The sequence below is a fragment of the Eriocheir sinensis genome, chromosome 22 (genome assembly GCF_024679095.1).
Source record: "Eriocheir sinensis breed Jianghai 21 chromosome 22, ASM2467909v1, whole genome shotgun sequence".
Lineage (NCBI taxonomy): Eukaryota > Metazoa > Arthropoda > Malacostraca > Decapoda > Varunidae > Eriocheir > Eriocheir sinensis.
Genome location: NC_066530.1, coordinates 18,093,861 through 18,107,091, shown reverse-complemented (window position 1 = coordinate 18,107,091; position 13,231 = coordinate 18,093,861). Strand labels below are relative to the sequence as shown.

At 40.9% G+C, this 13,231-nt stretch overlaps 1 protein-coding gene across 4 annotated transcripts in view; it reads right to left on the bottom strand.

Annotated features, from left to right (window-relative positions):
- Window positions 1–297: 297 nt before the first annotated feature.
- Window positions 298–13,231, bottom strand: part of LOC127002194 (uncharacterized) — a 208,380-nt gene continuing 195,446 nt past the window's right edge. For all 4 annotated transcript variants that reach the window (XR_007755864.1, XR_007755862.1, XR_007755865.1 and 1 more), the window contains one exon: window positions 298–572. The gene's annotated coding sequence lies outside the window, so the exon portion shown is untranslated. The remainder of the gene's footprint in view (window positions 573–13,231) is intronic.

The following is a 13,231-nucleotide window of genomic DNA, read 5'->3' as shown; positions in this document are numbered from 1 at the left end:
TCTCTCTCTCTCGTGCTATAACAGATCTCTTAAAATCCATGATTGTTATTCAGTTATAATTGACATTTTTACGTAATAATAAAAGAACATGTTGCACGTCAATGTTTCACAAAATGCTTGGTGTCGTGTTGTTTTAATGGAAGCAAAAGTAACCGTCACTTGATGCTTATAGGTAGCTTGAATTTGACGAGTATATAGACTCGCTTCACCTGTTTTTTTTTTTTTTATCACGTGCCTTTTGTAATTTTTAAAAATAGATATTTAAATCTAGTAAGACAATAATAGACATATGGAACACCAGATATTTATTGTTTAACAAAGAACGGATTCGACGACTAAATATTTGTTAACCATGAACATACGGCAAGGCAACGAACGATACGTCATACTCAAAACTCGATACGTAATACATGTCACTTACACGGTTCAAGGAAGACAATCATACCAGCTTGTTGCTGCAGCTGCTCGTCCTGCAGAGGCCACCAAGTACGGGGTCGGTCGAGCAGGTGCCTCACAGTCCCTCATCAGTCAGCAGAGGCGGCCAGCCAGTATGCAGAACGTGCCCAGCGATTCTGCAATGGAAGAATAAGTAGTGTGAGGGATGGTATATGTATATGTTTTGTGTGAGTGCGCCACCTTCACCGTCCTCATACTGCTGAAACTTTCTTGAAAACAGACATTATTGACTTTGAGGACGAAGTTATGAGGTTGCTTAGAGGCTCTGGGTGTTATGGTTCCATCCTTTAAGTTTGATAAGCAAAGTCTTCAGTTGTCATTATTTATTTATATTTGAATTAATATACACACAAAACACAAGATCAGTTTCTGCTCATTCTTTACTCCTAGGGCTCTCCTCACATCACCACTACGGCCTCGACCTGTTTCACTAAATACAACTCGACACAACGTTTACCGCTATCAATTCTCTGAGCCTCGAGTCCACCCCACCCAACAACCTGGAAGCGAAAAACTCCTGATAAGATGACATTTGGCCCGGTGTCGCGTCTGCTTTGTTGTAATATAAATGAGTGGCTATCACGGGCCCTGATTTCGTTTTCAGACTCTTCCCAGACGACCACGACGACCTGGGAACGTGGCGCCTTTTCCTCCACTCTCAGAATCTTCTTTTGGGAACCGATTTACCTTTTTAACCACTTCCTACCTCTCTCTCTCTCTCTCTCTCTCTCTCTCTCTCTCTCTCTCTCTCTCTCTCTCTAATTTTACTCCTATCTGACTTTTTTTCATTTATAAGGTCGTAAAACTTTTTCTACTTATATCAAGGTTGCTACCAATCCTCTGGTTCTACAAGAGGATACAATACTACATAATCTTTCTTTCACGTCTTCTGATATTACTCCTACCTTCTACTTTTCATATATATGGTCGTAGATATATTTCTACTTATTGTCAAGAGCGTTATCAATCCTCTACTTCTACAAGAGGATACAGTCCTACATACTTCTTCCTCATTACAAGAGACAGGGAAAGATATTCCTGACAAAAATGCTTTTAAACTTTGAATATCATGGAAAAAAATACAATCTAGTTATTCGCAGTTAACTCATAGTCTGCTAAAGCCTCGACATAATAGCATGAGCATTTATGGATGAGAGAGAGAGAGAGAGAGAGAGAGAGGGAGGTTGGGAGGGGTTACATAACAAGCCTACTACCTCGAGCGAAATAACCCTAATCTTGACAACTACTGAACCACCCAAAACGAAAACTACGTGCTTGGTACCTCATATTTTTGCCTATAGCGCCATGCCATTGCCACCCTCAGCCCTGCAACGATACCAGGAGGAAAAGGCCTCGTCCCCTGCCCCTGCCCCCTGCCTTCCCGCCCATCCGTCATGAGGCAGACACAGATAATCCATAGTTTCATTAAATCATCGCGCATCGGCCGCAGTAACAGGCGCTAGTTGGGGTAGTTTTTCACCGCGAAACATAAGACTTACGCATCAATCAATACCACACGACAGGGCCAAGCCGCATCCCCTTACAGCCTGTGGCCCCGTGATGACGAACAAAGACCCACACAGCGAGAGAGAGGTGGGATATGATAAACCTCCGGGGCGGCCATTATTGTATTGCCGACACCCCGACGCCACGCGAGCCGTCACGTTTTCCTTCACCAGACGCTCGCGGGCAAGTTTGAATGATTGATGTTCGGTCAAGTGGAGTTTCCCTACACCACGCGCCTCCTACACTTTGTTTTCACCTTATCTCTTATCATCATACCGAGAAACATCGCTAATAGGGGTGAAGGATGCAAAATAAGGTGCTGTTTGCTATACTGACGAAGATTTGATCGATTAGAAGTGAGTGGGAGAGAGAGGCTAGGCTAGGCGAGCGGACGGGTCCTGAGTGGGTGGGTGGGTGCTATGGGCCTGCCTCTCACCCCGCTCTCCTCATTTCCCTGTTAATTTTCGCCTTATCTAATGCTATTTACACCCTATTGAGCCTGAATTCCTCTTCCTTTGGGTAGAAGAGAGGATAATAGTTTTTTTTCCCTTAGTTATGTAGCTACAAGTGATTATGATTGGGTTCAGGGAGGTTAGACAGGGCGGATGGGTGGGTGGGAGGCTGAGGTGAGGCCGCGTCCAGCCCCTCACCACCACCACCGCCACAGCCACCACCAACACGGCCTGACTAATAGGTGTGAGGAAGCTAGCAAACATGATATATTTTCCGTTGCAAGCCCCACTCGCACCCCGATACCTTTTTTTGACCGTATACAGGGCTACCGATGTTAAGTCTGGCGGAGGAAGATGACGGGGGATGCTGTCAGCAAGATTCGCCAGCAGCCTCTAACCTCAAGTGATGTTTTTCCTCTGGTTTGTCTCATGCATCGATCCACCTGGCACTCGAGAATGCTTATAAATTTTTGTCCAGGTAACTCCCTTCATTCTTCGTTATTCTGTCAACCGAGTTTTACATGAATATTCTCAAAAATGTCTGTTATATAAAGTAAAGATTGTGTTATGTTATAGTATGTGCGTATGTGTATTTTTCAGTCATGTTAGGCTACTATATTGCATCAAGTTCTGTATAATGGGAGCATACGCAATAGCTGTCTAGAAAACCCCCTTCCCTTTGCTCTTGGTCAAACGCTTTTATCATAACTATTAGAGAAAAATGTTATATATAATGTAAAGATTCAGTTTTGTTGTGTGTGTGTGTATGTGTGAATATTTTCGAGTCACGTCTAGGTTGTATATTGCATTACCTGCGGGATATTTTTTTAGTTAAGAGAATCTCCTTCCTGCACTCTTTAGTCAAACGCTTTTTTTTTTTTACAGTAAAGGAAGCAACTCAAGGGCAAACAAATTAATAAAACAAAAAAGCCTGCTAATATATACAACTTTCACGTACTTATTCTCAAAACTGTCTTATATATAGAGAAAAAAGTATATATACCGTTTTGTTATAGTGTGTGTGTGTGTGGGTACGTGTGTGCGTGTGTATCACCTCTAATATATTGCATTATCTACGGCATTACTGTAAACACCACCGCCGCTGCCTGCCGCCCCCTCCGCCCAAGCTCAGGCCAGCACAGAGGCCGCCAAGGACAACAAACTCTCAGGCTGTAATGACCTTGTGAGCAACGTGATGAGGCGGCATTATGGAGAAGCGGCGCCCAGCATTATGTGCCGACCTTTGGAAAACAGTATTAGGACGGATTCTGCGGGTAAACAAGTGCGCCGGGCGAGTGGTTCAGGAGATATTGGCGCTCATAATAATGTGATAGTAATAATAATAATAGGAGTAGCAATAATAATGATGGTGATGATGATGATGATAAAAATAAGAAGTAAAAATAAGGGTAAGCATAATAATAGTAATAAGAAGAAATAGAAAAGGAAGAAGTAGAAAGGGATGAAAAAGGAGAAGTAAAAGAAGATGAAGAAGAAGAAGAAGATAAAAAAGTAAATGAAGAATAACAATACGATGATAAAAATAATAATAAGAAAAAAAAGAAACAAGAAGAAGAAGAAAAAGAAGAAGAAGAAGAAGAAGAAGAAGAAGAAGAAGAAGAAAGAGGAAAGAAGAAGCAAAAGATGAAAAAAAAATACACTACTAAGATTAATAAATAATGTTAGTATGATACATAATTTGGTCATTGCTGTGAAAACACATAAACCAAAGTTTCATTATATAACCAAAGCCTTTTAAACCATATATCAGTAAAAACACGTTGAAACTTGTCTGAGAATTAATTAAAGAAAATAATGGAGAAAATAATAAGAAAAGAAAGTAGAAGACAGATAGAAAATAACATTGAATAAAAGAAATTAATAAGAAAATAATGTAGAAAATTACGATATAACCTTCACATAAAATAAGAGAAAGAGAGAGATAGATGAATTTACCCGAAAGAAACTGATAAATGTAATACAAGAGGAAAATAAAAGAATACATTAGGACTCAAATTAGTAAGGGGAAGGGAAAGAGAAAGAAATTAAATGACAAAAGAGCTGAATTGGTAAAGGGGAGAGGGAGGCTGCATGGGGCGGGGAGAGAGAGTAAGGAGGAGAGGGGATGCAGATAACACAGATAAGAGACAGGGATAAGAAACAGGCCTAGGAAAGAATGTGTTGGTGGTAGATATGATGGTGATGACTGTGCTGTTGTTGTTGTTGGTAATGGTGATGATGGTGGTGTAACTCATGGTCTTGTTACATCATCACCACTATACTCCAAACATCACCACCAGCATCACTACACCCCGTCTTCACCACCATCAAAGGACAGGTATCAACATCACACAACCATGCATACAAACACCACCACCATTATCACCACCAGTACCACCAAAATAACTACATGGGTAAAAAGACAGAAGAGAAAGAGAGGAAGAAAGAATGAAAGAGAGAAAGAAAGAGAGATAGAAAGAAAGAAAGAAAGATACATAGAAAGAAAGAAAAACACTCCTATATCAAAGAGAGGAAGAAAGAAAGAGAGAAAGAAAGAAAGAGAGATAGAAAGAAAGAAAAACACTCCTATATCTTCACCACCACCACCACCACCTCTCACCACCACCACCGAAACAATTGCTAAGTAAGGATCCACCCACTACCACCTATGTCCAGTGTGTGCGTGTGTGTGTTAGGGAGGCCAAGGGTTCAGCTAAGGACGAATTAATAGCGCGAGAAGCTGTGAGTCTCGGCCCACAGCAGTGTAGGTTATCCACTCTTAGTCTCTATATAACGGGGCCCAAATCCTGAAGCGTCGACGCTCTACAAGACTCTCCCTTCCTCTCACTCTCCCTCTATCTCTCTATTCCCTCTGTGTGTGTATATGTGTTTCAGTTCAGTATTGTTTTCGGGTGTGTATTCTTGATTTCTTACACTTCCACACCTAACAAAACTGAAAATGGTCTTAAAAACATCGTATACTTTAAGTCAAGGCAAAATTTCTCCCCCAAATTGCGCTAAAACATTCTTGTGGGTGAATCAAGAACTAAATCTTTGCCTCTAAATCGTCTGTGCCGCGTCCCCTCAATCCGGCAGCGAGTAAAGGCTGACGACCCTTCGTTAGGCAAAGTTCAGACCAAAGGTGTTCGCTGGGTGGTGGTGGATTTCTGCAGCAGCTCCCGCGGTCTGTCTTCCTGCATGTCAGCCTCGATTCTAGACTCTCACCACCACCACCACCTCCACCACTACCAACCACCACCGCCGCCTGCAAGCCTCCACTAGTCCTTCAGAGAGACACGACGGCACCGAAAAAACCGGTCGAGGAAAAGCAAAAATGTTGGAATAAAACTGAACTTTTCTGGAGGAAGCCTGAGAACACGAAAAAAAGAAAAGAAATAGAGGAGAAAAAAAGAATCTGAAGTTGGCTCTCACGTCGTCCCCGAAACGTCCTGAAAAGACACACAATTTGATTCCCGAGAGCGAAGTGGCCGAAACAGTTCTTCAATCAAGGAGCAGGAGCGTCAATAATAGAGGATCTGTCTTGATTACTTCCATCAATATTCGAGCAGCGTGGCCTGGTCCCGCGGCCTGCTCCTCGGGGTCACACCGCCAACACTCTGCTTTATTTCAGCGTCTCTCGCCTTCATTCCGCCCTGGCCAGCAGCAGCAGCGTCGCCACACGGTTACCAGGAGAGGGAATGTTGTGCTCGCGTGAAATATTCATGCATTTGTAGGAAGGTTAAATTGTGGTCAAGCTCGCTGTGGATTAGTCCGCCTCAATTTCCTGACACTTGTAAGAAACGAAGAGGGTTTTGTATATTTGCTTTTACTTTATATACACAAAAACGTAAGAAATTGTTCTTCTTTTGCTTTGCACAGCGAAACTACTGCCATCTTTAAGACGATTCAAGAGGAAGCAAATAATTAACATTTACAATTTCTCTCTCAGATATGATCACAGAATCTCCAGAGTATAATATAAAGTTTGATATGAAAGAAAAATAGTTAAGAAAAGTTCACAAATGACTCACACTGAAAACTCCACCTTCGCCAAGACAACTCAAAGTGGACGCAAGCAAATACCAACGACTCCTGCCTCAAATATAATCACGATAACCTCCCGAATATTAAACGACGCTAGAAATGAAAGAAAAATAGTTCAGTAAAGTTCACAAATTCTGCCCACACTGAAAACTCCACCTTCGTCAAGACAACTCAAAGTGGACGCAGCAAATACCACCGACTTATCCCTCAAATATAATCACGATAACCTCCTCGATATTAAATGCCGCTAGAAATGAAAGAAAAATAGTTCAGTAAAGTTCACAAATGACTCACACTGAAAACTCCACCTTCGTCAAGACAACTCAAAGTGGACGCAAGCAAATACCAACGACTCCTGCCTCAAATATAAACACGATAACCTCCTCAATAGTAAATGACACTAGAAATGAAAGAAAAATAGTTGAGTAAAGTTCACGTATTCTACCCGTGGAACCCAAAAGTCCACCAGAGGAATTATAATGATAAAGAACCGACCTTTTTGATCTTGGCCGGCGAGCGTCGTCCATCATTCACCGCCCGGAAAGGTTACGACCGGAAACTAATAAGGTGGTCTTTTAAAGGTGGCGGCAGACGTCTTGATTGAACCACAGAGAATCACTGACTCTTCCAATCTAGCCTCCTCCTCCTCCTTCCCTTCCTCCTCCTCTTCCTCCTCCATCTATTCAGACTTTTCTTCTTATTCCTTCTGCTCTTACTCCTCCTCCTCCTCCTCCTCCTCTCTTTCTGCTCCCCTCCTCCTCTTCTTTGTCGTCTTCCCCTCCTTCTCCTCCTCCTCCTTCTGGTCCTCCCCCACTTATTCTTACTTCTCTTCCTACTTTTGCTTCTGTTCTTATTTCTTCTGCTTCTCCTCCTGCTGTTTCTCCTCCTGCTTGAACGAGGAATCAGTGAGTCTGTTCCAATCTCGCCTCTTCCTCTTCTTGTTCCTCCTCCTCCTCCTCCTCCTCCTCCTCCTTAACCTATTCCTGCTTCTCTTCCTATAATGGCCTTTCCTCTTATTCTTCCTCCTTCTTCCTCTTCTCTTATTTCTCTTTTACTCCTTCTCTTCCTCAATTTTCTCCATCTGCTCCTTCTCCTCTTCTTCCTCCTCCTCCTTCTGCTCCTCTTTTTCTTCTCTTCCTTCCTCTAATCCTTCTCCTCCGGCTCCTCGTACTCTTGCTCTCCTCTTTCTCCTGTTTCCTCTTGTTCCTCGTTTTCTTCTCCCTCCTCCTACTCCTCCTCCTCCTCCTCCTCCCACCGCCGCGACCTATCCCCCACACGTAAAAGGAAGAGAAATTGAAACCTCACAGGAGCTGAACTGAACACTTCTTTTATGCTACCCTCCCCTCTCCCTCTCCCTCTCCCTCTCTCTCTCTCTCTCTCTCTCTCTCTCTCTCTCTCTCTCTCTCTCTCTCTCTCTCTCTCTCTCTCTCTCTCTCTCTCTCTCTCTCTCTCTCACCTTGTCGCCAGGTATATCTCACGCAGGCGGCCGTGGAGTGTGAATAAAGAATGCCTCACTTCCAACACATAGTAAAACCGTCGACTTTTGATGCTATCGAGAAACAGCCTTGACTCATTCAGGGACTCTGAAAGGTTGAGGAGTGTGAGTGTGTGTCTTTTACGCCGCTCCACATGACCTCTCGTTCTCTCTCTCTACCTCTCTGTGTCTCTCTGTCTGATGATTTTAAAGTCTTATTGCCTGTCAAGATATTAGCAGATGTTTGAGATTTACGATTTTAAGATTGACACTGTGTTTGAGATTATGACATTACCGTTGTTACTCTCTGTCTAGTTGTGATGATTTTAAAGTCTTATTGCCTGTCAAGGAATTAGCAGATGTTTGAATTTTTTTTTTTAAGATTGACATTGTGTTTGAGATTATGACATTACCGTTGTTACTACTATATCTTTGCCTCGTCTCTCTCTCATCCTGATTGTCATTTATTTAGTTTTATTAACACACGAAGCATTATCAGTCTGTGTATTCTTTCTGATGTCTGAGGTGTGCTATCTTATGAATGGTATTGTATTTGAAATCATAATTTGCTTTGCATTTTGCTATATACAGAAAATCATGGTAGAAGTTTACAATTCAAAGGCCATTTATAAGCTAAGCAAATATCTCGTGTGAAATTCACGTTTTTATGCTGTAAGTTACTTCTTAACAATAAATTTCAAACTCACAGGGCACTCTAATGGCTACTGAAATTAAGCTACAGGATACAAACACATTTATATGGTAAATATTTAACACGACAAGCTTGTCTCAACACACACCTGAATCAGATGTTATTTCACCACATTTTGTTTATAAATTGATGGTGCCAGTTTTATTTACAGCTAAGGAACAGCTCAAGGACAACAACAAAAAATAAGGTGTAGACGTTATGACAAGTGATGAAAGATGGTGAAGGAAACACGGGCTATTCCTATTCGAGTTATTCCTCTGAAGAAGCGCACTAAGGCGAAACTAGTCAGGAGTAAACACTCGTTCCCTAGCCCGTGTTTCATTCACCACCTTTCATCAAAAAATAAGGTGTAGACGTTATGACAAGTGATAAAAGATGGTGAAGGAAACACGGGCTATTCCTGTTCGAGTTATTCCTCTGAAGAAGCCCACTAAGGCGAAGCTAGTCAGGAGTAAACACTCGTTCCCTACCCCGTGTTTCCTTCACCACCTTTCATCAAAAAATAAGGTTTAAAAAAAGCCCGCTAATCGCTGTTCCCACAAAGACAAAAGTAACAAGTGAATGAATTAATCACTTTACCGACACTATTCTTGCAGCAAAATTACTCCTATTGATGCACTGTAAATGGCTCACTCAGAGTACTACTTAGGCGGCCTATAGATCTCCTTATTCTGATGGTTCCTCTTCCCTGTTCATTATGCATAAGAGAAACTAAATGATTTTGATACATAGGCACATGGCGTATCTCCAGCAAAAATATCAGTCGGCCCAAGGAATGGTTACTTGTCTAATTCCTTTCCTTATCATGCTAACTTTTTTTTACGGTAAAGGAAGAGGCACAAGAGAGTAACATATGAAAACAAAAAGCCTGCCAAGCCACTGGTCCTATATGACAGTAGGGAAGAGTGGCCAACAGTGAAGAAAAAATATTGGTATGGGTTCTTAATTCACTCATGCCACAGAGAAGAGAGGTAATGTGATAGGATAAACATTGCAGATTCTTTCACTCTAGTGCCTTGGTAAATTATATGTTTTTAATGTGAAGTGTGGCATTTTTTCTACCTTTTTTGTAAGAGCAGAATGTTGTGCACGCTATATATATTTTGTTTTGTTTTTTTCAACGCGTGGACTCTTTCCTCTTGACGTAAAATATATATAAAAAAAGAAACACAAGTAGCATATATATTTACTTTGGCTGAAAATATGACTACTTCTCTGGTTCTGTAATAGTTCCGCCTTTTTTTTCCTTTTTCACTACACCTGCTACATTTTTTTTACCCTTTCAACAACCTGCTACACTTAACAGAAGCAAACTGATGTAAAAAATGCACGTAGAGTAAATATTTTTGACGGTATTACATTTTCTTTAGCTTGAACATACAGCGCTTTCACTTTCCTCTTCCTCTTAGAACACTAATCAAACTTTATACAAGCAAATTCATGTAAAATATAATAAATAGAATGCATTATGTGGATGATAACTTTCTTAAGAATTTTGCTATATAAAAAAAATCACTTTCCTTTTTATCTTAGCACACCTGACATCCTTTAATACAACTAAGATGAGCACTGAGGCCACGCGCACCTACAGCATATAACTCCTTTAAATACCTCGTAAACTATTATTATCTTTCTGCAGTATAGGAGACAGCTCAAGGGCAGAACAATAAGAAACTAAAAGCCGCTCCTGTATAATGTAACATGTATATTAAATCTCAAGATACCACACTAACTGTAATCTCATTTATATTAACGTACACCGAGGGAGAGAGGAAGAGAGGGAGGGGGAGGAGGAGCCACTTGTCTTTCCCTCCCCAAGAAGTAGGAAACACTAGACGACAGGCGTGCGTGGCGGCAGCGACGGAATTATAAACAGGGGTTGCAGGGGGCGGCCTGGGTAAAGAATGGGAAAAGTCTCGGACATTTCTTGGCATTAACCTTGTAGCGGGTGCAGCCTCGAGGCGACCGTGTTCTCCGCCTTGACACACGCCGCCATGAAAGATAGAGGGAAGGAAGAGACGAGGACGAAGAAGGAGGAAGAGGGTGAAGTGTGAAGATGTGTGGTTTATTTTAGAGGTCTTTCGAAGTTGCTAATGTGGTTTTGAAAGGAAATTACCACCTAACCTAACCTAACTTAACAAAACCTCAAACAGTTACTATAAGTCATTACTCAGAATATTCACAAATACTTCCTTACTAATGAGTCTTTCTATACAACAAAGTGAGGTCATTCTTTGTTGATTGATGTCATTAGGTGCTGGCTATCATGTGTTTGAAGATACCCTAAACTGAACCTAACTTAACCTAACCAAACCTAACAAAAACCCAAACAGCTACTATACGTCTTGACTCAGAAAATTCATATAAGCTGCCTTACTACTTGTAATGAGACTTTCTATACAACAGAGTGAGTTCATTCTTTGTTGATTTATACCATAAGGTGTTGGCTATCATGTGCAATTGAAGATACCCTAAACTTTAACAAAACCCCAAGCAGTTACTTTAGGTCTTGACTCAGGAAAAAAGGGTGAAGGATAGTATAGGGGAAATGTTAGCAAAGGGAAGATGGAACTAGGTTTAATGGATAATGAGGAGAAGAGAACTGCACTGAAATTCATGATTGTTTAGAGGAATAAATGTTGTGATTCTGAAAAGACACGTTAGAGAAAATAAATGTTTTAAAGAAAAATAAAGGAAAGGAAGAAGCAGAGATAAGAAAGAGTAAAAAGAGAAGACAGAACTGTGCTGAAATTCATGTCTGTTTAGAGGAATAGATGTTGTGATTCTGAAAAGACAAAAAAAAAAAAAAAAAAAAAAAAAAAAAAAAAAAAAAAAAAAGAAAGAAGCAGAGATAAGGAAGAGTAAGAAGAGAAGACAGAACTGTGCTGAAATTCATGTCTGTTTAGAGGAATAGATGTTGTGATTCTGAAAAGACACGTTACAAAAAATGAATGTTTGAAAAAAATTAGTAAAGAAAAGGAAGAAGCAGAGATAAGGAATAGTAAGAAGAGAAAACAGACGTGGTAAAATTCATGGTTGTTTAGAGGAGGCATGAGATAAGAATGGATGATGAAGGATAGGGGAGTTATTAGCGAAGGAAAAGAGGGTGCAGGGGTGAAGGATGTACTGCTGAAAAGGTGAAATGTGCTGAAATTCATGTATAAATAAACTCATGAAGAGGTGATATATTTAGAAGACCAAGAACAAAGGAGGTGGATATCTGTTTATATGAGGATTCGGTGCAGAAAAAGTGTGATAAAATGTGGACGGATATTGTAGACAGTGACATATTTTAAGGTCTTTACTTAGATTGCGTGCACTAGTGATGATGATTTTTTTTCTCACAGTAAAGGAAACAGCTCAAGGGCAAAAAAAATAAAATAATAATAATAATGAAAACAAGCCCGCAAATCACTGCTCCTATATAAAGAAAAAAAAAGAGTTAAGAGGAGTGGCCAACAGAGAGGTCAATTTCGGGAGGATATGATGATGATGATGATGACAGTAATAACATGACAAAGACAATGATGATGAAGATAACAATGAGGCTACTGATGATGTACTTTTTTTTTACGTTTGGACGTGGTGGTCGGCCCAAGCCCATCATGGCGCAGGCAATTTTTATAGTGGCGCCAAAACTTGATGTCTAATGATTCAAGCTTTTTTTTACAGTAACGGAATAAGCTTAAGGGCAAAAAAACCCCCAGCTAAAAATGAACCTGAATAACAAAAGATAACAAAAGAGACTCCATAAAATATCCTAAAACAGACCCTTCTTAACTAATAACACTAATATTTTGGTCTAACAGGTAAAGGTTAATTAAGGTCTATCACACCTGCCCGAAGTTACCTGTGGACTCTACCTCTCTCACAAAATGGCGCCTAAACCTGAAACAAAAAAAAAATGATGAGCCCAGCACCTGAGTTAAACACCTCTACACCGCTTATTACAAAATGGCGGCGGTGGTGGTGGTGGTGATGATGAGGGTGGTGGGTGTGGTAATGGTGGTGCTGGTGCTGGTAGGGGGGTGAGAGGGGTGGTGGTGGTGGTGGTAGTGTTTAATGTGATGGGCGTGGTGGTGGTGGTGGTGGTGGAGGAGATCAGGGATGAAGGTATGGGTACTGGTGATGGTGGTGGTGGAGGTGGTGGTGGTGCTGGTGGTGGTGGAGGTGTTGGTGGTGGTGGTGGTGGAGGTGTTGGTGGTGGTGGTGTGTTATGGCAATGGCGTCGGAAGCCGGGTGATAATTGTCATTGTATAGCTAATGAAATGTATAAACCTTTTTTTTCTTTTTTCTTTTTTTCAGCGCCACGCCAGACCGGAGCGTCCTGACACGCCGAGGCTGCAACACACGGGGAACGACTCACGAAGTACAATATTGAGCAGATGATACAAATACATTTTTTTTCCTTGAGGTAAAATATGAAACAGACCTCTTAGTTACATCATCAAATTTCCGTCTTTCAGTCGTTAAAATCATAATTCATAAGGTACGTTTTTTTTTATGAATATTTTTAGCCTTCAAGTGAAGTAATAATATCTTGCTTGGCTGGCTCAATAAATAAAGAAGAGTTTAATAGCAAAATAA